This window comes from Lissotriton vulgaris, chromosome 8 (genome assembly GCF_964263255.1).
Source record: "Lissotriton vulgaris chromosome 8, aLisVul1.2, whole genome shotgun sequence".
In the NCBI taxonomy this organism is placed as follows: domain Eukaryota; kingdom Metazoa; phylum Chordata; class Amphibia; order Caudata; family Salamandridae; genus Lissotriton; species Lissotriton vulgaris.
The window spans coordinates 468,911,811-468,936,919 of record NC_141696.1 but is presented as its reverse complement, the minus strand read 5'-3'; the positions used below and the strand labels follow the sequence as shown (position 1 = coordinate 468,936,919).

The window sequence follows — 25,109 nt, the reverse complement described above, 5'->3', positions numbered from 1 at the left end:
GTACATGGACAGAGAAGCTGCGTTAAAACTTCAGTGGGGATTTCCAGAAGGTATATGAGTAGGGTACCAGGGTCCCAGAGAGCGGAGGTTGACAGAGAATTTGAAGTCGGCCAAAGAATCACCTGTAGTAGTGGCAGCTAAGTTGAAGAAAGAGGTGGAGGAAGGTAGCATAGCTGGCCCCTTTGACAATTGGCCGGTGGCTGATTTGATTATCTCATCTCTGAAGGTGGTCCCTAAGAAAGAGCAGGGAGAGTACAGGATGATCCATCATTTGTCATGGTCAGAAGGGAGGTCTGTTAACGACTTTATAGCAGAGGGCGGCTCGAGGGTGCTATATGCCTAGGTTGATGATGCGATACGCCTAGTAAGGGTGTGCGGGCAGCGAGCGGAGCTAGATAAATTTGATGTGAAGTCGGCTTTCTGGTTGCTGCCAATACACCCTGTGGATTTCTCGTTGCTGATGATGCAGTTTGAGGGGGCCACTTTCGTGGACAAGGTCTTGGCAATGGGTTGTGCGATCTCTTGCACTGTTTGAAATGTTCAGCACGTTTCTGCAGTGGGCATTTGTAAGGATAAGTGGTCATCGGGAAGTGTCACACTACCTGATGATTTCTTATTCATTGGCAAGGGACAATCAGGTGAGTGCGGAAGAGCTCTGCAGCAGTTTCAGGACATGGCGAAGCTTTTTGAGGTGCCGTTGGCGTCAGAGAAGACAGCTGGGCCCAGCTGTAGGTTGACATTTCTAGGCATTGAACTGGACTCCATCCTATGGTTGGCCCGTTTGCCAGCGGGGAAGGTTCTGAAAATGCAAACTTTCCTGTTGAGGGTGATCAGAGAAAGGAAGGTCGATCTGAAGATGGTACGACTCATGGGCTTCTTGAACTTCGCTTGTAAGATGGCGAGAGCTGATGGGACGTTCTGCCAACGCTTGGGCATGGCCATGTCTGGGGCGGTGCTATCACACCACAGAGTCAGGATCTCGATGGCGGTCAGGGCTGACTTGCGAATCTGGTATACATTTCTGTCGGACTTTAATGGAGTGTCGCTGGACTTTGTAGAGCACTGGACGATCTGGCAGGTGCAAATCTTTTCTGATGCTGCAGAGGCTTTTCGTTTTGGTGTTTTCTGGGATGGTCGTTGGTGTGCAGAAGAGTGGTCATGTCATTAGTTGAGGCAGGGGAGGAGCATAGCCTTTCTAGAGTTTTTTCCCTTACTCGTGGCGTTGGAGGTCTCAGGGCGCAGAATTCCAGAATAGGTCGGTACTGTTCCATGTGGACAATAAGACAGTGGTGGAGCTTGTGAACAGACAGAAGGCGAAGGACTTGAGGGTTTTGCGGCTGCTGCATAGTTTCATGCTGAAGTGTCTGCGATTGAATGTTGTTTTTCGGGCGAAACATGTCCGAGGGGCGAGTAATGATATCGCAGATGCTTGGTATCGTTCGCAGTGGCAAAGATTCCAGTGCCTGGCTCCTGGAACGGATGCTTGCAAGACCAAGTTGCCGGCCGGCATCTGGGCCTGGGGGGAGTGAGAGTGATAGGCCTGGTTGAGAAGTTGATAGCGGACTCAACGAGACGTAGCTACAGGCTGGCGTGGGCAGAATTCAGATTATTTTTGGACTGGACCAAGGATACGAGGAATATGTCAAGACAAGACACAGAACAGGGAATGATGAGATTGTTTCTTAATTGCATTGTGGAGGGTTTGTCGCAGACAACGATAGCTGGGAAACTGGCGGGAATTTCGTTTTATTGTAAGTTGTACACTGATTTTGTTTTATTGTACATTGTACGCTGGTTTTGACCCGTCGAAGGATGAGTTGTTGGGTAGAATACTAAAGGAATGGGATAGGGAGCGGTGGGAGGGACAGGGGAAGGGGCCAAGGGAATCCATTATGTTTGATTTATTGCAGCAATTGTTGGGCGTGTTGCCCAGTTGTTGTTATGATGGTAGTTAGGTGGCACTTTTTCGGTCATGCATGTTGTGGATGTTTTTTGGGGCGTTTCGAGTTTCGGAGTTATTGGGCACCAAAACGCAGATGGGTAGAACGTTCTCGGAAGTTCGTTTGGACGGGGGACGATTGGGGTTTGGTTGGGGCAGTCAAAAATGGACCAGGCGGGTAGGGGGAAATGGGTGTGGATGAGTGGGACGGGTAGTGTGGGAGTGTGCCTGGTGCAAGAATGGCGTTGTTTCTTGAATGGGTCCCGTGCACATTCAAATGAAATTTTTTGTCATGCGGCCGGAAGGAAGGTGTTGGCTTACCAGTTGTTGGTGGTACTGCACATGGCGCTGCGGCGCGTGGGAAGGGACCCTGCTGGGTAGGGCAAGCACTCATTTTGCATTGGAGAGGCTATGGCGGCGGAAAGACTGGGCTGGTTGTGGGACAGGATACAACAGATTGGGAGATGGAGGTCCCAGTGTTGTGAGAAGTATGTGCGCAAGTAAAAAGAAGGGGGGTGTTGGCTGCAGGGGGGAAGGGTTTTGGTGCGAATAGTATTGTAAGACGGTAGTTGCCATGTGTGGTCTAACAAATTTTTCCTGCCGTAGGTTGTGTGAAGGGTCCAGGGGCTAAGACAGCAACCTGGATTGTCGGACACTCTTTTGTGCATTGGGCAGCAAGGTATGCGGATCGCCAGGTCTACGGTCGTAACCTGGGTCTGAAGAGCAGCCACCACGAACTGCATTGGTGGGGGAAAGGAGGTATGTGTTATTGCCCTGGCTAACAAAGATGACTGCACAGAGAGGCTGCATAGACATGTTAGTCCTGCACTTAGGGGAAAATGACTTGATCAAGCTGCCAGGATTGGCAATCCTGCAACTAATGCAGAGGGATCTGGAGGTTTTGAAGCAAAATATGGCAAGCACATGCATTGTCTGGACAGAGCTTGCACCCTGTAAAGTCTGGAAAGGGGCTGTGAAGCCGACGGCTGTGGAAAAAGCACGCAGGAAGCTCAACAGTGTCCTTGTGCCGCTAGAGACATTAAAGTAATTGGGCACGTTGGGATCCGACTAGAAGAACCATTGCTTTTCAGAGACGACGGGGTGCACCTTTTGAAGATAGGGAATGCATATTATATGATGGAGATGCGGGACGTGATAATTAAACTATGGAATGAGTCCATCTGGTGTCGTAGGGAAGTGTCTGAGTGAGGGCTAAAGGTGCACAGCTGAGAAGGTGGGGCAGATAACAGCCCTCTGTGGGTTACCTGGTTGACAGTATTTTGGAGGGGTGGGGAGTCTCGGATGGGCACATCCTCCCCTTCGGGATGGGGGACAAACAGGTGAATGATGGGGGTGCGGGATGCAAGAGAGGATGTTGAAAGATAAATGAGGAGGTATGGAGAGTGGAAGAGGCACGGAGTGGATTGGAAAGTGAACTGCAACAGCAAGGGGAGAATGGATAAAGTGAATGAAAGGTTGGTTTTGGGGAACTGTTCATTTTGAATTGATGTTTGATTAAAGTTGAGGTTGCAGCCTGTCCTTATAAATGACCTTTTACGTTTCTACATTAGTGTGGAGTGTATCTGTTGCACGAGGATTGGGGGATTTTCACTATGTTGGTTAAAACAGCGAGTTTGGAGCAGTTTTATTGGATTCCTCTTGAGGTGTGATTTAGGAGCCAGTGTCCCTGTGTGAGACATTTAAGGAAAGTGTTTCAAAAGAAAAAATACTTTAGATCTGCATATCAAATCAAGTTAGGAGGAGTAAAATAGCCTAATTCAAATATTGACATACAATCATCTTAAAGTATGTTCTTGCGCTCTTCTAAGAGCCTTCCACAAAAGGAGAATTAAATGATTTTTGTATTTGTTTTCATTGTTGCCATTTAACAGGGGTGCATCATAGACTGTGGTTCTTTCTCATCCCCTGTGAAGCCTGGCAAGAGCTTCCTATTGGTGGGTACCAAACATGACTTGTAATCAGGGTATCTAATCAGGAGGTGGGGGGTGTTGAAAGCAGGGATTTGATAGCCTTCTGACCTTTTTGCTTTGTTTGTTCGCTTCTCCATCTCCACAGTGTATTTATAATCCATATTAATTTGGGACTGACTTTCATGATCTATATACCCAAAGATGTAATGGATGATATCAATTTTATCTTTAGTTACAGGTATTTGGAAAGGGAGAAATGGTGAAAATATGTATATCAGAGATAATCACTATCATTAATAGTGTTGTTTCCTTTCAGGTTTCCTTCCCTGCTGTTCCCATTCTCTTCTTCACCTTCTTAATCATTTCAATATTCTGTGCTTTAACAGCAAGTGGAATTGAGGTGATTGGGAAGTGGAACCATTTGTGCAGCAAACTGACTTTGAGGTGTCATCTGGATGGCAGTCCGGGAAGAAACACTGCCATTTTACATGTACACATTTCTTAAGTTGCCTTCTTTTCTACACGATAACTTTTGACACACATTTGCTTGTGTGACTGTGCAGGATTAGCTTCTCTTAAACCGCATTGCTTACAATTACACTTCATAAGCACACAACACCATGAACATTTAGCACAAGGCCTGTACACACACTGTGCAAATATTGTTGTTTGTTATTCGTCCAAAAGGTGACATAGCTATTACAAAAGAATACACTATGGCAGCCTGGCTGAAGGCTCGACACAGAAGCATGGACACTGTTATTATAAATATACAAGCATTTCCATGTTCAAATCAGAGAAACACTCTGCTGTCATTGAGAGGTCATAGTTGTTGTCAGTCTCAGCCTGCTGAATCCTGTTTACCCTCTGAAAGGAGGGATGTCCAAATTGTGACCAAGACGGGGACCTGCATGCAAGCACTTACTGTGAGAAGTTGGCCTGGTATATGATATCCACTATTCTAGTGGGTACCTTGCACCAGTCCAAATGACCCTTATTGATGGTAGGTGGTAAAGTCAACCTTATAGAAAGCTATCGTAGTGGTAGCTGTGGAGAGTAGCCTTCAGGCTAAGACTTAGAGGTGAGTTAAACTAGTTGTTTTACCAATTATAATCTCTTGAATGATCAAATGAAAGCACACCGCACAAGGTATATATCAAATATATATGTATTTATTCTAAACACAACCCCTCTGGACTCTTTATAAGGTCAGAGGTAAAAGTACAATCCAAGGAACATAATTAGCATATGATAAGTTGCACAGTATACATTATGCCCTAGGGGTCTCACAAACCATATACTAAATAGTGGTATAAGAACCATGTGAGAGTTAGAAAGCAGGCCTAGAGCCTGTAGAACCACTGGGGTGACCTATAACCACCTAAGGTTAGAATGCAGCAGGCCCACGGGGGACGCGTGCAGTGTCTAAACACAGCCTCGGATAACCATTGACTTTCGATGGAGAACGAACAAGTTACAATTTTAAAGATTAAGGGCACTTCTAGGTGCACTACGATGGAACCCTTTTAGACTAGGACACTTCGAGATTCAAGACCCACGGGATCATCAGAGTACTCGTGTTACCTCACCCAGGGAAACCGGGTGCATAGGTGTCTTTTGGTGTCTGGTTTCGTCGTCGATTCCTATGGAGAGCTGCGAAGAAATGCTGCGGGCGACCAGAGGAAAAGTGTCAGGGTGGATCCAAGGGTGGATCGGAGATGTGAAGAACCTGAAAGCAGAGGAGACAGAGTCTGGGTCACTAGCCAGTGACCAGGATGGCGAGAAGAAGATGCCAGCCGATGTCGGGTGATTTCAGGTGAAAGAGGTGAAGCTTGACTCTTCAGCCACGAGGTCCAGGAGGCGTCGACGATGAACGGGAGCGGATTCGAGTTGTCCCACGAAGGAGATGTTAACTGCGGTGTCGGAATCCGGATTGGACCCAACAAGCCTTGGCAACAGCAACCCACGCAAGATGACAAGATTGGCTTTGGTGCAGACCAGCAAGGTCTGAGGGACTCCTCCTTTCTAGAGGAGTGGGAGCACGTCTGGAGCAACCAAGAAAGCTCACTAAATCAAAGTTGGCCCTTTGTGGGGGCTCGCTAGCCAATGGACTAGGAACCGTAAAGGGGCCTCGAGCAGAAATGCACGGGACACTCGTGGAGTGTAGGCCTCTGAGCTTTGGTGCAAAAGGTGCTCGGGCTGGGGCTTCAGGTACCCCAATGCACAACTTCAGGATACCTCGGAAAGTAGGTGCAGTTGCAAAGATGCAGGATGTCCAGGAGTTCCGGTCCCACGTCTCTCGTGTCCGCTACAGGTATCAGCTTTGCTGGGAGCGTAGGTCAGCCTCAGAGATGTCTGGAAGTCCGTGTCCTGTGTCGCAGATTCTTCGGGATCCGGGGGGAGCCTCGAAAATGCAGACCGGCAAAGATGCAGTTGGTGCGTGTTTGAACAGGGTGGTCACTCCTTGACCACAAGGGAGATTTCTTCCGTCTTCCAGTCGAAATGGAATGTCGAAGGTCCAAGATATATGTTGCAGAGTTTCATCCAGGGTAATCTAAAGTCCTAAAACTTTGTCCAGTTTCCCGCCAGAGCTGGGGCTGAGCACCCCAGCAACTGGTTTGAACTGGGAAATGGATGAAGCACCTGGTGTGCCCCAGGCAGTGTCTGAAAAGCATTCACTGAATGCAACCCACCCCGCCCCAATACACTAAAGCCTGTCTGGGGAGGTGCCAGCACCTCCCTGGACAGGAAACCTATTGTCCAGGCCTCCCCTGCCGGAGTTTCGTCCAGCAGCAGGAGGGCAGACTCGTGTCTGTGGCAGCGGCATCCATTATGTGATGCTGGAGCTCTGTTTAACTTTAACCGGGTTTACCAGTAACTACATGTCTTCTCCCTCTAGAAGGGTGGAACGCTACCCCTGCCGCCAGAACTGGTGGGGTGGGGGTAGTATTCCAAAGTGTTTGACACTTTACATGACATGTTTTGATATGCCAAACCAAAGTTAGCATTAACCACGAGGATTATAATGCACTTAAGAGTATATGGTATGGCTATATCATAGAACAGCTATAAGGAGATGGTTCTGAAAGCTGCAGAGGGGCTTAGCTCATGCTAGGGCACCCTCTCACACAAAATCAAGCACTCTGCCTCCAGGATTGTCAAGGCCTGCCATAGGAGTGACTTATAGTTTACTATGTGTCTATATATAAGGTACATATAGGTATACTATATCTAAGTAAGGGGTGATTACACCACCTTACCCAGACTGCAAGTACAGACCTGTGATGTCAGTTTGGAAGGCTAACCAAGGGTGACACAATACATGCTGCAGCCCCTGGTAGGCCTCTGGGGTCCCTATGAGCGGAAATCACCCGGCACTTCGGAACCGCAAGCTCCTGCAGAAGAGGATATCAGGGGCGGCAGACCCATCCCAGCACAATCAACAGAACAAAAACCTTCTCCAGGCCGAATATGCACAGCAAACAGGCAATCAAGGGGATCAGAGAAAATGAATAAATCAGGTGGTTTGGCTACCAGAAAGGCATCGTATCCACGCGCCATGCCTCCGGAAAGGGAGAAAACAAACAGAAGCAGGGCAGCAGAGCATTGTCCATGTCTGCAAGAAGACCAATACTGGACACCCAAACTCTGTCAGCAACACAAGAAGCACCTTTATTGACAAAGAGACCAAAATTATGGGGAAGAAAACCCCGCTCAGGTGGTCCGCCGCACAATTCTCTCCACCCGGGAGAAACACCGCCCTGAGTGACAACACAGCACCATCCGCCCAGGTCAGAGCCTCCTGAGCCAGGAGCCACAAGGACTGAACTGGTGATCAAGACAACCAATCACAACCTGATAGTCCATCTGGACCCAAACATGATGCCCCAAAAGGAAAGACCCAAACCCCAGACATGCCAACTGAACTGCCTTCAGCACCCTGAAGGCAAAGGAGCAACCAGCCTGCAGGAGATGCCAACTCCCCTGTAGAGATCAAGATTCCAAGGTAGCCCAAACAGCAGAACATGATGGCATCCATGGTCATCATCCGAGAAGGAGACACCAGAACAAAAAGAACATCAGCTAACTGGATGTCGTCGAACCACCACTCCAGGGTAACCCAAGCTGAGGAAACACTCACAGACTGGTGTCGTAAGCATTGGAACATAGGGACCATGGAGCCAGAAGATGAGTGACCAAGGGGACACATGCAACCATGCCTAAGGAAGAACACTGAGTGCCGCTGACATCAACCTCAGTAACCTCAACCACAGAGACACAGAAGCAGCAACCATATCGAGCAGAAAATGCATCTCTCACTTTAAAGTTGCCCTCCTATCCACTGGAAGAAAAACCTGACCCGTGACTAAGTCCAGGTGACCCCCACTAAACACCAGACACTGCATGGTGACTAGCATAGACTCCCAGCTAGAGATGAGGAAGCCACAGACTTCCAGAATCCTGCATACTTCCTGGACATGAAGGGTGCTCTCAGAAAGAGAAGAGGTGGAAACCAGCCAGTCAGCCAGAGAAGGAAACACCTCAATCCCCACCTTATGACTGACCACCACCAAAGGTGCCAGAACTGGTGTGAAAACCTGTGAGGCTGAAGATAACTCAAAAAAGAGAAACTGGAACCTACAATGCTCTGAACCCACACAGAACCTGAGAAACCTCAGGGAGGCCGGCAGGAAGGGCATGTGGAGCTAAGCATCCAAAAGATCCAAGGATGCAATCACCGTCCCCTGACTCAGAAAAAGGAAGAACCCCCTGCAAAAACAAGACTCTAAATAATACAACAGGAACAAATGTGGCGACTCGCTCAAAGTCCAGCACAGGCAAACTTCCATTAAGAAAAGAAACACCCCGGCCTCATCGCCTTCCACGAAAAGGGTGATTACGCCTGGAAGCAGTCGACTGACCAAAGGCTCTCCCGCTACCAAAAGAACCTTCCACTAAAAGACCTAGCTGAGGGCACCAGCTCCTGCCCTCCACAGACACCTTCACCAGTACCCCGAAGGTGCGCAGAACAACTCCACCCCTAAAAAGGGGACAATCAGGAGCAGAGCCTTCAGCCCACCAAGTTCACAATCAGACATATCTACTGGACTGAATGGCAGCGGTTGTAGATGCTGTCACTGCCACCAAACTATCAAACGAAATGACTGACAACATCCTGGTCCTTTGTACCATCACTGCCAGGGTGGGCATGATATCCACCTCTTGCTACATAAGCTCTTCCAGACTCTAAAAGTCCTCCAAGAGGGACTGAACGGGGATGAACGACAGGCCGACGCTCTAATGAGAAACTGGCTGTGGCGCTGGCACACTTGACCACCAAGTCCACCCGCATATCCACCGGAACCAAGGCAGATTTATCATCAGACACAAAAGCCCCTTGGGCGGAAGCCCAACCATACAAATCTGCCTCAGAGAATATCCACCTCTGCAGGAGAGGGAGGACACACACGCCCCAAGAATGCAACAGCCACTGCAGCATGAATCATTAGCTGTATGGCCAGCAAAGAAGGTGTCATAGCTAGACCCTGATGCTCACCCCTGGGGCATGCGTCATCCTGAAGATCTCCTGAAGCCTCCATCATGCAAACTGACAAAATCCAACAAACAATCCACCGGTCTAAATAGCCCCAAAAAAACTAAGGGGTAGTGAAACTCATTCAGCCACTATGGAAACACATGACGCTTACCACACTATGAATAGGTGCGTACATACTCCTTGACCTCTTTGACTCAGAGGAACCGGGCTTATTGCCCTCCTCGCTAGCTGGTCACGAAGACCAGCTACCGAGCCCCTCCCATTGTAGGGAAGGATGGAAGGGGGTGAGTACAAATAACTCTGGGTGAATAACCACAACAATCAATCGGACAGAGACTGAACTGAGCCATGTCTCCAGAAACCTTGAGAACCTTCCCCCAACCCGAACCAGTACCTCGGAGCCTCACAGATAGTCAGGAGCATGGTTGATTATTTGAGCTACTAACGGAATGCAGAGACCAGCTAAGGCCAGAGTGCACGCTCATCAGCAGGTCCACTTCGCGCATTCACAGTCCCCAGCTGATTAAAAAATGCCTGATCTGGCAACTTCCGTCACCACGATTGTTATATATGCTGCAGGACCTTTCATACTGCAGCGTCTGCCACTACCAACGGTTTCACCACAGGCAGCATTCTATCAGCGGTGTAACCAACTGTAACCCGACTTGCCGAGTTGCAGGCATAGATCAGCAAAAAAGAAAGGAATGCCAGAGCCGTGCATACAAAGTAATGACACACGCCCGTGGACCCAAGACATGGCCTGGTGTTGTAGACGGAAAAGCCCATGCCAGAGTCGCACTCCGCACATGGTGCTGGAGCCACTGACAACCCTTACCCCGTATTCCAGACCATGAGCCCACTGAAGCAGGGCTTAAAAACAAAATGGCGGTAAGAGCCCGCTATAGCAGGCTGCAATAATGCATATTTAAACATGCTCGGTGCTGCAAACAAAAATATATAAGCGCCGTATATGAAGTGAGTCCACATAGCAGGACCTCCTACTGGGAATATGGGCTAAAGCACGACTGCATCCCACTTACCTGCAACCTCCTTGAAGAGTATGTAACGCAGAACAAAAAAAACAGGAAGTGGGGTGAGTCGTGCCTTCTCTTTTACTGGGTCAAGGGTGAAGGAGGTTTGGCCATGTTAGGGAGGGATGGGAGGGATGGGAGGACTAGAGTGCAAAATTGCTTGGAGGGTTCTATTGGGGAGCTGAAGCTCACTGAGTATATCATGTGGCGAGAAAAACTTACAAGGAGGTAATGGGTAGTTAAATCATTCAGTAGGGGATTCTTGGCAGAACACCCATCCTAGGCACCTAGGTTACAGGGCACATAAAAGGAGTACACCATACTCAGTACTTATATGCCAGCATATATCCACTGTTTTTGCAAAATCTTGGAATTGTTTATCCTTTTCACTGTTTTATACTGCTAATCAGTTTTATCAGCTTCTGTCTATTTATCATTGGAGCACATATCTTTTATAAAAAGAATCACAATGGCTCAATAAATATTGAAATGCCCCTTTGTGTATGTCTTGTGTATCTTTCTGAGTATGTGCAAGTGACAGAGCAAAAAGGTGCTAGATCCCTTACCACAATTCCTTGGGAAGTCAGGGTTGCCATGTTGTGAGGCTGCCCAAATCCTTTGTTACCTTACTAGGATGAGGGTACATGTGGTGACAATATGAGCTAGCTGGTCTAAAGGTCAGCATATCCTGAAGGGTTCATATAATCAGTCTGGTACAATCCCAACATTTATGTTGTCCAACAAACAAACGGTTCCTACTGTGAAAGTGGAAACCTTCAAACAAAATAAACACACGAAGATGGGGAGAGAAACATGTGCCATCTAGAATATTGAACCAGGCTCCAGGGCGATGATCCTACTAGATAAGAACATAAAACAACTCAGGGGCAAGATTGACATAACATGCTGGCAATGTTAGCATTATTATTATTATTATTATTATTATTATTATTATTATTATTATTATCATTATTATTGTAATCGTCATCATCGTCAGCGAGACCTTGTTTTGATAATATGACTTCCATTATGCGAGTTAAATGAGAGGGGAGAGAGAGTCGCAAGGTCTGAGAACCAATATTCTGTCTGTGATGTTGTTTCCAGAAGTGGAGTATGTACACTGTGTGGGAGAGGTTGAATAAAAGGATAGGTCTGTGTTTCCTACAACTGATTCTAAGAGAGAAGCCTGGGGATATGTCAAAGGAGCAGGATACAATGTGAGTTAACAGAAATAAAGTACATGCCAAGGAGCTCATAAGTTCATCTGTGACTGGTCTGGGAACTGCTAGGGCTGGGGGGGCCACTGGAAGGAAAAGGGTGATGTCTAGATGCAAGCCAATCCATATAAGGGAAACCAGAGGCTACCATCCTAAAAGGTCGACCAACAATAACAAGGAACCAAAGTGCACTAAAAATTCAGTAAAAAGGATGAAGTTGTAGGGAGCACTTTACATAATAGGACAAATCCCATACAGTCCGAGAACACTGGGCCTTGAAAAGTAAAAAAATGAATAATGCATAAACAAACTGGTAATAAAAAGCAGTTGTATAAGGAGTCAATAACAAAAGCGGAACCATAAACAATGTTAACGCAATTTTGAAAAACATCCACAGTTTTTGATCAGGTACCTTCATAGGAAGTAAAAACTTTACAAAATGATGAGTCAAAGTTTAGAAGTAAAACTCCAGCTGTGACTAGTGGAAAAATCATGGTATTTATCATTGATCTTAAAGATGAACCTCTTATGAGGGTGCAGACTGAGCACAGTGGATTGTTTTCTGAATACTCTGGCTAATAAAATGGTAAGAACCACCATCGACACTTCTGCTGTTGCAAATGAGGTCTCCGTTTTACCCATTTTTCCATCTTTGGAGCACGCACACCTAGTACACAGGACCAGTGTATAGGAGATCTTGCACTGTGTACATTAGTTAAGGCCCCTTACTTCTGAACACATTGATTTAATCTCCTCTATAGCAAACGTGTAAAACCCCAATGCTGAAATCACCCATATTTTGTTTACTTCGAATCAAAGCATCCCACAGAGTCAGGGAGGCAGAGCCACAATCCGCTTACGAGGAACAGAATTGTTTGGTCGTCCAAGGATTCACTTGTTGCAGAAGATAAGGGAGGACATTTATATAAAAACCATTTCTTATGGCTGCGAGGCCCAAAAGTCATGAAAAGAAGTTCACTGAAGACATTGTAGTCTAATTTCTAGGGCCGCTGCACTCTTTCCTAATCACACTAAAAAATCTGGAGGCTTTGGAAAGGGTCTCCAGTTTTAAAATAAATATGGCGAGATTCTGAACTCTCCAGCTGGAACCTAAATTAGGAAATAATGGATATTATAGGTACATTCTGCCTATTAAAGTCAACATAGAACTGGCTACACAATCTCTGTATTAAAATCAGAACTGGCCCCTGGTGCACTCCCTTCGATCACATCTAAACTCCCGTCGATCACATCTAGTCATAGACTAGTTGATTCAACTCCTGGTTGAGCCTCATAGAATTGATTAAGATGATCATCCTGCCCTGGCCTCTCTTTGGCTTCTAGGCACCCCCATCAATATCTAAACATTCTTCCTTAAACAGTAAACACTACTCATAACAAGGGGAGTTGGAAGATTGTGAGACTGCCTAAAGGAGTTCTAGTTAGCCCAAAACTGAAGTTGAGGACCTAAACGTTCAACCTAGTTAAACTTCTGCAGTGCAGACCAACATATTTTATTAGACACAAGTCCATCTGGGAGGGAAAACAATGGACCCATATCGTTCAGCCAAGGACAAACAATGGGCCCATATTGATCGGCCGTCATTCGCAGGCCATATGCTGACTTGACATGCATATGCAAGAAAGTACGATCAAGAGACGCTTGCATGAAGCTGATTTTACTAAAACACTATTTGAAATCTGAAATTAGGGGGTCACCAAATTCAATTCAAACATAAAACTGCTCTTCATTCTAACACCAACCAACTAGCTGGTATGAGTTTCAACAACTTTATGGTAGGTAGGAAGCAGGAAAGCGATTGTTTGACGTTTTTAAACCTGTACATGGTGACAATAAATTGGAGGGGGGGGCTGAAAATGTAGCTAAAACTCAAAGAATGTGAACAGAGAAATGTTGTGTACACAATTGTGATTCACTAATATTCCACATCTATTAGTTTGAAAAAAAAATCACACGGTGTCTGAAGAATGGAGGAGAAGCAGATGTACGGCCGACAACATACACATACTATGAATCTGTGTCTAACTACAAGGTTCTGTCAGTGTCCCCGATGGCCCAAGGTACAAAGCTTGTTCTGTTGATAATGAAAGACCAAAGAATTGAAAATAGGACCAAATAGAATAGGACAACTATCGCACCGAAAGTCCATGGAACCATTGACAGAAACTGCAAAGTTCCTAGCTGATTAGATTGAAGAAGATAAAAAAGGACTGAATACTAAACAGTTTCAATTCATTATAAGCATTAGAATCAATGCTTTGGGCCTGTGTTTCATGTGGAGAGAAAGCCATGATTTTGCTCCACAGACACAGTTCTAAATATATTACACTCAATGTAGAATGTGTGTTTACACAATCAATCAATCAATCAATCAATCAATCAATGCATTTGTATAGCGCGCTACTCACCCAGAAGGGTCTCAAGGAGCTGGGGGAGGGGAGTCCGTTACTGCTCGAAAAGCCAGGTCTTGAGTTGTTTCCTGAAGGAGAGATGGTCCTGGGTTAGTTGAAGGTGGATGGGGAGGGAGTTCCATGTCTTGGCTGCCAGGTAGGAGAAGGATCTTCCTCCGGCGGTGGTTCTGCGGATGCGTGGAACGGCGGCGAGGGCGTGGCTGGTTGATCGTAGATGGCGGGTGGGCGTGTAGAAGGTCAGGCGGTTGTTGAGGTACTTGGGGCCCAGGTCGTGGAGAGCCTTGTGTGCATGGGTGAGGAGTCTGAACGTGATCCTCTTGCTGACGGGGAGCCAGTGTAGGTTTCTCAGGTGGCCGGAGATGTGGCTGTGTCGGGGGATGTCCAGGACGAGTCGTGCGGAGGTGTTATGGATGCGTTGGAGTCTTTCTTGGAGTTTTGCTGTGGTCCCGGCGTAGAGGGTGTTTCCATAGTACAGTCGGCTGGTGACGAGTGCCTGGGTGACCGTCTTCCTGGTTTCGGTGGGGATCCATCGGAAGATCTTTCGGAGCATGCGCAGAGTGTTGAAGCACGATGATGAGACAGCGTTGACTTGTCTGATCATCGAGAGGGAGGAGTCCAGGATGAAGCCCAGGTTGCGTGAGTTGTCCGTTGGCTTGAGAGTGGTGCCCAGAGCAGGGGGCCACCAGGAGTCGTCCCAGGCGGAGGGCGATGATCCCAGGATGAGGACTTCCGTCTTGTCTGAATTCAGTTTCAGGCGGCTGTACTTCATCCACTCGGCGACGTCTTTCATCCCTTCATGTAGGCTGGTTCTGGCGGTGGCGGGGTCGTTGGTGAGGGAGAGGATCAGCTGTGTGTCGTCGGCGTAGGAGATGATGTTGAGGTTGTGTTGGCGTGCCATGGCAGCGAGGGGGCTCATGTAGACGTTGAAGAGGGTGGGGCTGAGTGATGATCCTTGTGGTACGCCGCAGTTGACTTCGGTGGCCTCGGATCTGAACGGGGGGAGGCGGACTCTCTGGGTTCTTCCGGCGAGGAACGAGATGATCCACTCCAGTGCCTTCTCTCGGATTCCGATGTTGCTGAGGCGCTGCACTAGGGTGCGGTGGCAGACAGTGTTGAATGCTGCGGAGAGGTCCAGTAGGATGAGGGCCGCTGTTTCCCCGTTGTCGAGCAGGGATCTGATGTCGTCAGTGGCTGCGATGAGGGCGGTCTCGGTGCTGTGGTTGGCTCGGAAACCGGACTGCGACTGGTCGAGGGATCCATTCGTCTCGAGGAAGGCGGCGAGCTGTCTGTTGACGGTCTTCTCGATGACTTTGGCAGGAAAAGGGAGGAGCGAGATGGGGCGGAAGTTCTTGAGGTCAGTGGGGTCCGCTGTTGGTTTCTTCAGGAGGGCGCTGAGCTCGGCGTGCTTCCAGCTCTCCGGGAAGGTGGCGGTGTTGAACGAGGTGTTAATGATGTCCCGGAGTTGGGGTGCGATGATGGAGTCGGCCTTGTTGAAGACGTGGTGGGGGCAGGGGTCGGTTGGGGATCCGGAGTGGATGGTGTTCATCGTGAAGGTGGTGTCTTCGGTACTGACCGGGGTCCAGGCGCAGAGGGTGGTGGTGGGGTGCGTTGGTTCAGTAGTTGGGTGCGTGGTTGGTGCGCCGAAGCTGTTGTGAATATCGGCGATCTTGCGGTGGAAGAACGAGGCGAGTGAGTCGCAGAGGTCTTGCGAGGGAGTGATGTTGTTGTTTCCGGCGCTGGGGTTGGAGAGCTCTTTGACGATGCTGAAGAGTTCCTTGCTGTTGTGGGTGTTGCTGTCCAGTCGTTCTTTGAATGCTGTCTTCTTGGTGGTGCGCATCAGCTGGTGGTGTTTGCGGGTGGCGAGCTTGAGGGCAGTCATGTTCTCTGTGGTCTGGTTGGTGTGCCAGGCTTTCTCGAGGGTGTGGCAGTTCTTCTTGGAGTTTTTGAGTTCGTCGGTGAACCAGGAGGCTTGCTTGCTGCCGGGTCTGTTGGGCGGGGTCTTCAGTGGTGCGAGTTCGTCTGCGCAGTTGGTGATCCACTGTGTGAGATTGCGGGCTGCTTCGTTGGGGTCCGTTGTGCTGGCGGGAGGGTTCTGGCTGAGGGAGGTGGTGAGCTGGTCGGCGGTGATCTTGTTCCAGCTCCTGCGAGGAGCCTGTTGCGGGTGGTGGTGGGTTGTGGTTCTTCCGAAGCTGAAATGGACGCAGCTGTGGTCGGTCCATTGAAGTCCGGTGGAGTGGCTGAAGGAGATGTACTTGCTGGAGGAGAAGACTGGGTCAAGCGTGTGGCCGGCGTAGTGGGTGGGGGTGTTCACCAGTTGCTTGAGTCCGAGGTTGGCGAGGTTGTCCAGCAGGGCGGCGTTGTTGCAGTCCTTGTTGTTCTCCAGGTGGAAGTTGAGGTCCCCTAGGAGTATGTAGTCAGCGGAGGGGAGAGCGTGCGGGCTGATGAAGTCTGCGATGTCTTCGCTGAATTGTGTGCATGGTCCCGGGGGTCTGTAGATGAGGGTGCCTCTGAGTGTGGTCTTGGGGTCGGTGTGTATCTGGAAGTGGAGGTGTTCGGCGGCGTTGAAGGTGTCGTCGGAGCATGTCGTGATGCGGATGGTGTTCTTGTGTACGATGGCCATGCCACCTCCAGTCTGGTTGACGCGGTCCCTCCGGGTGATCTTGTATCCGCCCGGGATGGCGATGGCGATGTCGGGCGCTGAGGAGGCGTTCATCCAGGTTTCCGTGAGGAAGGTGACGTCTGGTGATGTTGTGTCGAGCCGGTTCCTGAGTTCGATGGCGTGTCTGTGGACGGAGCGGGTGTTGAGCAGGATGCACTTGAGGTGGTTGTTGCTGGTGCTCGGCTTGACAGGTTTGGTGCAGCTCCGGAGGCAGGAGAACTTGCAGGCTTGGCAGGTGAAGGATCCATGGGTGCGTTTCGGGGTGGCTCGGTAGCAAGTCGGGTTCCCGTTGGGTTTGAGTGCGTTGAGGGTGGCGGCGTCGTAGGTCCGTCGTGTGGGTTGGCGGCGACGGGAGCCAGGGGTCCTGGTGCTGGGCGCGGTCCAGGCGAGGACGGGCTCAGACGGGCTTGCCTTTGGCGCGCCTTCGGCGCACAATTGGCGCTCCCGCAGCGCGCGTCCGCTGCACGTGTCTGCTGCGCGTTCGCCGTACGGCCTCCATATGAGGGGCTGAGGGAGGAAGGAGTAGCAGGGAGGCGGGAGCGGGGTGGCGAATGGGATCGGCGGGGGGCGGGGCCGCAGGGAGCAGCGGCGGGAAGCAGAGGGCGAGGCGGGAGGGCACAGAAGGCAAAGGGGGAACGGGGGCAACAAGATTACATTACAGAAGGCGAAATAAATGTACAGAAGGCAAGAGAATGGTTAACAAAAAAACAAATACAGAGGCCAAAAAGGGGGACGAGGGGAGCGAAGAGGACACAGGCACAGGCACGAGGGGGACGAGGGGAACAAAGAGGACACAGGCACAGGCTCGAGGAGGACGAGGGGAGCGAAGAGGACACATGCACAGGCACAGGTTCCCAGGAGGCGGGAGACGATACCAGGCAAGCGGTCTGGGCGCAGCACACGGCACAGGGAGGACCACGCGGTGGTTAGGGGGGGCGACCTACCTGGTAACAGGGTCAAGGGTCGCTCCCTTTACCACCGTGCGGCCTCCATATGAGGGGCTGAGGGAGGGAGGAGCAGCTGGGAGGCGGGGTGGCAAATGGGATCAGCGGGGGCGGGGCCGCAGGGAGCAGCGGCGGGAAGCAGAGGGCGAGGTGGGAGGCGGGAGGGCACAGAAGGCAAAGGGGGAACGGGGGCAACAAGATTACAATACAGAAGGCGAAATAAATGTACAGAAGGCAAGAGAATGGCTATCAAAAAACAAATACAGAGGCCAAAAAGGGGGACGAGGGGAGCGAAGAGGACACAGGCACAGGCACGAGGGGGACGAGGGGAGCGAAGAGGACACAGGCTCAGGCACGAGGGGGACGAGGGGAGCGAAGAGGACACAGGCACAGGCACAGGTTCCCAGGAGGCGGGAGACGATACCAGACTGTGCGCAGCACCGGGAGGACCACGCGGTGGTTAGGGGGGCGACCTACCTGGTGACAGGGTCAAGTTAATTTTGTAGGAGGCAGGAAAGATGGAAGTGGTGCTGATACCGGGGAAGGGACATGAAATAAAACTGATTTAACTTGACTACTCTGCTGGCTCTCGGCAAAGATGCCCTAAAAGCTGCTTCCTTTCCTGTCAGGCTTTTGCTTCCTTTAACTTTCAATAAAAATATAACATATGTACCGTATTTCAAGAACACTCAACCCTTCACCTCCCCACTTCCTTACTCAGTTTTAAATATCTCAAGCTGTACTTCCCTGTTGGACTTGGCCCTTTTTGCAGGGTCATCCCTAAACTTTTTGCCTTTCTCCTAGCCTTTTTTTTTACATGGTGTTGGTGGTTTTAGGTCTCTGGGCACTTTAGCACTGCTGTCCAGTGTAAAGTGTGTGTGGTCTCTGTGTTACATATGGTAATATTGGTCTACACCTGTTTGTCCTATTTCATTTACCTGCCATTCCCTTGTATAGTGGTATCTCATATACCCAGGGCTTGTAAATTAAATGCTACTGGTGGGCTTGCAGCGCTGATTCGCCACCCACCAAAGTAGCCTTTCAAACCTTTTGCAGGGCCTGTGCGCAGCAGTGTTACTGCAGCTGTGAATTGGCACCTAAAGTGTGTGCCATGTCTGTGACCCCCCTTTGACTACATGTCAGTCACCCCTAAGTTAGGCCCTAAGGTAGGCACCCTGCCCTATGGGCAGGATGCATTGTAGGTAAAATATAGGACATGTACCTTAAGTGTGTGACATGTCCTGGTAGCGACAAACAGCCATTTTGGTTTCTCACCACTGTGGGGCTGCCCTCCCATAGGAATGCATTTGGGATTCCCTGATAATTGTTTCAGTGGTAATTCCTGATATGAGAGGAGTAGCATGGTCAAGTTTAGTATATTTGGAATTGTAATAATAAATGTTTCGCAATGGTGTGCGCAGATTTATTATGACTATTTTAGAAATACCACTTTCAAAAGTTGGCATTTCTGTGTGCTTTGGGTCTGTCTGCCTGATGTGAATTGCATGTCTGGCTTTTGAGTAACAGGGGCTGGGAGGTGTGTGTAGCTCCAGGAGGGTCAGGTGAGTCAGCACTAGGCTGAATGGGACATCTGCATTGGGAGTAGTGGGAGGAGAAATCCCCTGACCCTGAATAGGTCTGTGTCTAGCCTGTACAATGCTGGCTTTACCTTCTGTGGTCTGTCTGATTACCGAGCCCCCACCTGACAAAGGTGAAGACGAGCCTTGCAAAAAAAAGTGCTCCAATTTCCCCCTGAACCAGTTGCATCTTGTTTCCCCAAGCCCTGCACTGTAAACAAAGGAATGTGTAGTATAAGTATAGGGTCTGTGACCCCATGAATTGTGTGCTGTTTGTGGACTTGCTGGGGGCTTGCTGCTGCTCGGGGCCCAGGAGGAGCCACCACATGGGCTTGCCTCCCTGCTGGAGAGCCCTGTGTGCTGGCCTCCCTGGGCCCAGCTATGCCCCATGGACCTCTAAGGACTTTTTGGACATCTAGCGCCTCGTGAGCACTGCATTTTACTTGCCAGCAGAAGAAAGGAACTGGCATCTGGAGCGCTGGGCTGAGTGATGGTCTAGAGGGAATCCCGGCATAGGGGTTCCCCCGGGCTGCTGGAGCCCACCCCGCATTTTATGATTACAGGCGGGTGACCACCCCTCTTATGCGCTCATTTTGAGCAGCGGGTGCCCACCCCGCTTTTTGCCGATCTAAGTGGGAGGCCACCCAGCTTCATAAATATTTTATCGCAGGTGCCCACCCCGCATTTGAGGTTTGTTGCTGCCAAGAGAGGAGATCACCACTGTGACCCGATTCGGCCCGACCTGAAGTCAGGCAAAGTTGCCTGACATTGGGCGGAGCAGGGAGAGGAAGTCCTGCCCGCCGCCAGAGAAGCTGTCCTGAGCCTCGCGGGCTCCCCTGCAAAGTCTTGTGTCCCCGGAGAGGAACCGGGTGAAGGCAGAGGGCAGGGGGAGCCTTGCGGGCTCCTCAGGCTGCCAGGAGCCCACCTTAGGAAGATGAGGAGCCCGATCCAAGCTCGGTGAGTGGGGCTTAGGCAATTCTTTTTGCTGTTGGTGCTCACGAGGCACCAGGGCAGTCTCTGGATTTCCTGACCGGTCCAGCAGCAGAGCGGGCCACTCCAGCGTGGGCCACATTGCTTGTTGGGCCCCCGTGGGGGTCCAGAGGGCACTAAGGTGCCCATGCCCTTTTTGTAGAAATTATAGCAGCTGCCCTGTCTGATACAAGGCAGCTGCAACGGTTGGGCAGTTTTGTTTACAAAGCCCCAGAGCAGGGCCTCTTTGGTTACTCACAGCTGCACTGCCATAGCGGGCAGCTGCAACGTTGGGCACCATTATTTTAGAGTCCTAGTGTGGACTCCTGAGGGCACAGTTAATGCCAGTGCCTAGTTTTCTTCATCACAGCTGCACAGAAATTAGTGGCAGCTGCAACAATTAGGCCAGCGCAAGTGCACACTTTTGGATTATGTTGCATTGGCAGCACGCCCTGACATTATGGACATAGGGCATTGGAGACAGTTGGCCAGGGGGACAGTGTTAGGGTGATAGGGTGCCAGGCCCTAATGTGATTTATGTGGTGCCCAGGAAATGTGATTTATGCACCCTGATTTATGCCTCTAATGTGATTTTTGATAATAAGGTTATTTGCATACTGCGTTTATGTTTAGGAGGTTATTCTCTAATCTGTGGTTTATGCTTGTGAGGTTATGCTCTACTGTGATTTATGCTCTAACGTGTTTTATGATTAGGAGGTTATGGACTAATATGTTTAGGCTTATGAAGTTGGTGCATAATGTATTTTACGCCTGATGTGATACTGATTGCATAATAAGGTTTATGTTGCAGGATAACGCTGAGTACAGTGTTTTGCCAGTAGTTACTGGTTGTGTTCTACATTTACTATTTTTACTTTGTGATGGTTCCGACAGTGGCCCAATTGGCCCTGTCTTGTGTATATAATCCCCTGTAAATATTGCCTAGTGCCAGTTGGCACAGTGTATATTGTGCGATTACTATTCTAATGGGTTGTAGATAGTACAAAGGCTATTTTTATATATAATCTTGTGTGGAGTTCCTTTTGTGGTGTGCCTAGTGTGTTGCTGCTGTGCGTGTGTTGCGCAAACGCTTTACACATTGCCTCTGGGATAAACCTGACTTCTCGTGCCAAGCTACCAAAGGGGTGAGCATGGGTTATATTCAGCGTGTAACTCCCATGCCCGGACCAGAGTGATGGTTTCTGCCTGGCTGGGGTGCAAGCCCTGGCCAACCATAAATCCCATTTTTAACATTCCCGTTACTCCAGAAGCCATGACTAGTACTGACAACATTCTTTGCTCTGTTCCCAAGATCATTCTATCACCCTTTGTTCCGTTGTTACTCTATTCTTACTCTGTTTTAAGTGTTTCTCTATCGTTAATGCAGGGTAGTACTCTATAAAAAGAAGTCTGCTGTGATCGGCTAAGTCAACATTAGGCTAATATCTTTAGTGCAACACGTTAAATCAAAGAAAAATGAATATATCATTAAATAAACTCCTCTCACTCCCTATGTGCTCAGCTCTGTTGTTTCCCCAGTTTAAACAAAATCCTAATAAATAAATAAAAAAAATTAAATAGGTACAGACAGATCCCTCTGCCAGGGCATTTTCAGCTCCATCGTGACTTGATAAGAACTCCAGCGTACAGAGCAAGTAATGGTATAGTGCACAGGCCAGAAAAGTGCATCATACCGGGTGCTCTTTCCAAAAACCATACTCATGACCATGTAGGTACAGAGTTCTTCATGTGAGACATCTGATGCAAGCTTCCTTTACGGTGTTTTTTCAGCAATCAGTAGTCAAACAAAACTCTGTTTTTTAGGGATATCTGAAGTCCGTCACCACCTCCATCTATGTATGTGTGTTTTTGCAAAATACCAGCATCCTGTATTTTGTATCCATTCGTCTCTCTGCCCTGTCTGAACCCATCAAGTCAGGAAGTCCTTATTCTTTACAGAATCAGATGTACTTGCAGCTTGTAGAATTCCCATCCCTGACCATTTTTTTTACTTTCACATTTTTAACAGTATTAGGCTGTACCCTTTGACCTCTGTTCAATCCACAGCTGAGCTCTGCACTGCTACCAAAAACAAGTAGATTAGTAAATGTATCAAGTTACTGTCGTCCCATTGGCGATCAGTCTAAAACAAAACTCAGAGAAGACTACAAAGCCCCCTGCCCCAAAACACACTCACTTTGTTTAGGAAAAGATATATGGGGCAATATAACAAGCACAGGCAAGCAAACGGGTCTTGCCTTGGCACATACCCACAAACGAGTAAGACGATTGCTATTCATTGACTACATTTCTAAAGTTACTACAGCCCTAACGGTGTCAAAACATGTGTACACATATTCCAACCAAGCTTGGAGTAAGTCAAGCACAACACATGGCCATTCACAGCTACTACAACACCCTCCCATAGAAATCAATGGAGACACAGTAATAAAATAACAGAAAGTGCAAAACATACTCCATTTACAAAATACATTCATCGTAATGCTTTAGTTGCGATGATCAATTTGCACAATACAGCATAAGAGGGTAAACAAGTGTGAAACATAAGAGGTTTAACAAGTGTGAAAGTAAAAAATAATCATAATGAAGCCGGTCCACTGATGGATGTTATAATTGAAAGAAAGAAGAATGTAATAATCTGCGACCGGCGTCGTGAAAATATACACGTGGTGGCAGTCATGACATGTATATATTCACACCTGTGAATAGCCCCCACTGTTTGGCTGCTCTGTCTACCATGATGTGTGTGGTGAGCTCCGCCCTGTCCACTGTGCCAGTTTCTGCTTTTCCTCCCAGTAAGGTTTTGACCCTTCTATGTGCATGGCGTGAGAGAGGCAGGAGATGCCATGCTAGGGTCCTGGGTCTAAAAGGAGAGCCCCCCTCCTGATTCACTACAGTCCTAGCCTTCAGACGCCAGCCCATCATGTGGATGTTTACAAAGAAAAGGGAACGGTGAGGAGCCAGGGAATTTGTTGCAGCTGGTGGCTATTTTGCTCGTCTGCAAGTACACATTTTCAATTTTTTTTAATGAAGTGAAATACTGAAGCTAATAAAACCTTGTATCCTTTCGGCTCCATTTGGTGCTGTTTGTACATCCCGTGGACCAGCTGTAATCTCAATGCAACTACTTGCACTTTCCCCACTGCCCAGTTGCAAACGGGCACTTTTAGCAAAATATCAAATTTTTAGCAGCAAACTCTAAATAGGTGTCTCTGTTCAACACATGTATACCAAATGCTCTGGCGACAAAATGCAGCCATCGTAGTCCTAAAAGCCTCAATAGGTTTCTCTTTCAAACCAATATAGAAAACATCCTTTGAAGGAACACAGAAATATAAATGCCACGTACTCCCCATAAAATGTAAAACAAGACATCAAAGGCCCAGATGCGGCTTTACATTCTCTCACATAACCTCACGTTTAAGAAAATCTGCTGGGTGACGGAATAAGATACCACAAAAAATTGCAACAGGCAACCAGAAAATCTTCCACGTATACACTACCCTTAGTTTAAAGAGGCAAATCTACCCACACATCCCTCTTGGCACCTCGACCCCATCTAACAATTTAGGATGGGAATCATCAGCTTTAAAGAAATACTCATGGGAGGAAAGCAAAGCTGGATAGCAGCTGAAACATTTGGAACCACTCTCTACCTCTATTTATAACAAGCATTAGCAAAGACAATTTGTCTCGATTTGTAGACCTATTGACTATGAAAAGGATTTTTGTCGATGCAACACAGCATCGGCAAAAAAAAGTCCGCTAAGACGCCTCCAGATGTATCATTCTGTAGGCACGTACATGGGTCAGACATGTGCGTGTCTACAGAATAACCGGAGCTCCAATTTCATGTTTTTTAATTTACTGATCTAACATGGAGGACAGTACTTGGATCGGTAGATTTAAAAACATGAACGTTTAAGTGCACAAAAGCCCTTTACGTGTAGCTGAGCACCAAGCAGCATATGGCAACTGCCAGGCCTCCAAAAATAGTAGCATTAATTTCTTGTATTTGAATGATACACGGGGTAGGGAAGCAAATAAGGAGCAGGACTGGGGTGGGTAGAGGGGAAGTAAAGGGCAGTGGGTAATGGAGTGGGGTAAGTAGCACAAGAGAGGGAGTAAGAAAACACATGCACTCACATGGCGTGCTTAACAAAAAAATAAAAACAGTTCCGTAAATGTGAGCAGAGGAAAGACATGTCAGCCAATCAAAATATTAGTGAGGACGCTCTGCTTGAGGAGATGGAGAAACATAAGAAGAGGAAGCCAAGCTATCAAATAAGAAACAGAAAAATGAGAGTGACAGTAAAGGCAAACAATAGTAAGCCATGGGCGGGCTCTAAGCCCACTGTAAGTTTTTGGTATGGTCCACAAACTCTTTCGACTACAGACAGCTGAAAGCTCGCTGGTATATGAGACCTAAAAACTGAACTAAACTTGCTCTACCACCTTAAATTCCCGAAAACATACCTTCTTCTGGAAAACCAAAATGGACGGCACATACAAACTTCAGGAAATGATCACAGCCCAAAATCTCACGGAATTGATACAAAAACAAAGTGACTTACATATCTTTGCTTAAGTGTTTTAGACATTTTATGAATACAAGTATCTTGTAAGCTCCTGAGATGATACACTTTAATGCTTGACACAATTACATTGAAAAGAAATTACTGAAATAATAAAATAAAAAAAATTCTCGGCCACTCATTAAGGAACCCAAAAACTAACATTCAATTAAGGCAAACAAAAACTAATATATGAAAGGCTGGGCATTCCCTTCTAAAGCAAGATGTCCTAGTAAACATCTGAAAGCCTCTGTGTT

General features: G+C 48.3%; 1 protein-coding gene across 6 annotated transcripts in view; it reads right to left on the bottom strand.

Moving 5' to 3' along the window:
* The window catches only part of REPS2 (RALBP1 associated Eps domain containing 2), a 1,031,179-nt gene that overhangs the window by 631,012 nt on the left and 375,058 nt on the right, over positions 1-25,109 (bottom strand). The gene's annotated exons all lie outside the window — the stretch shown is intronic.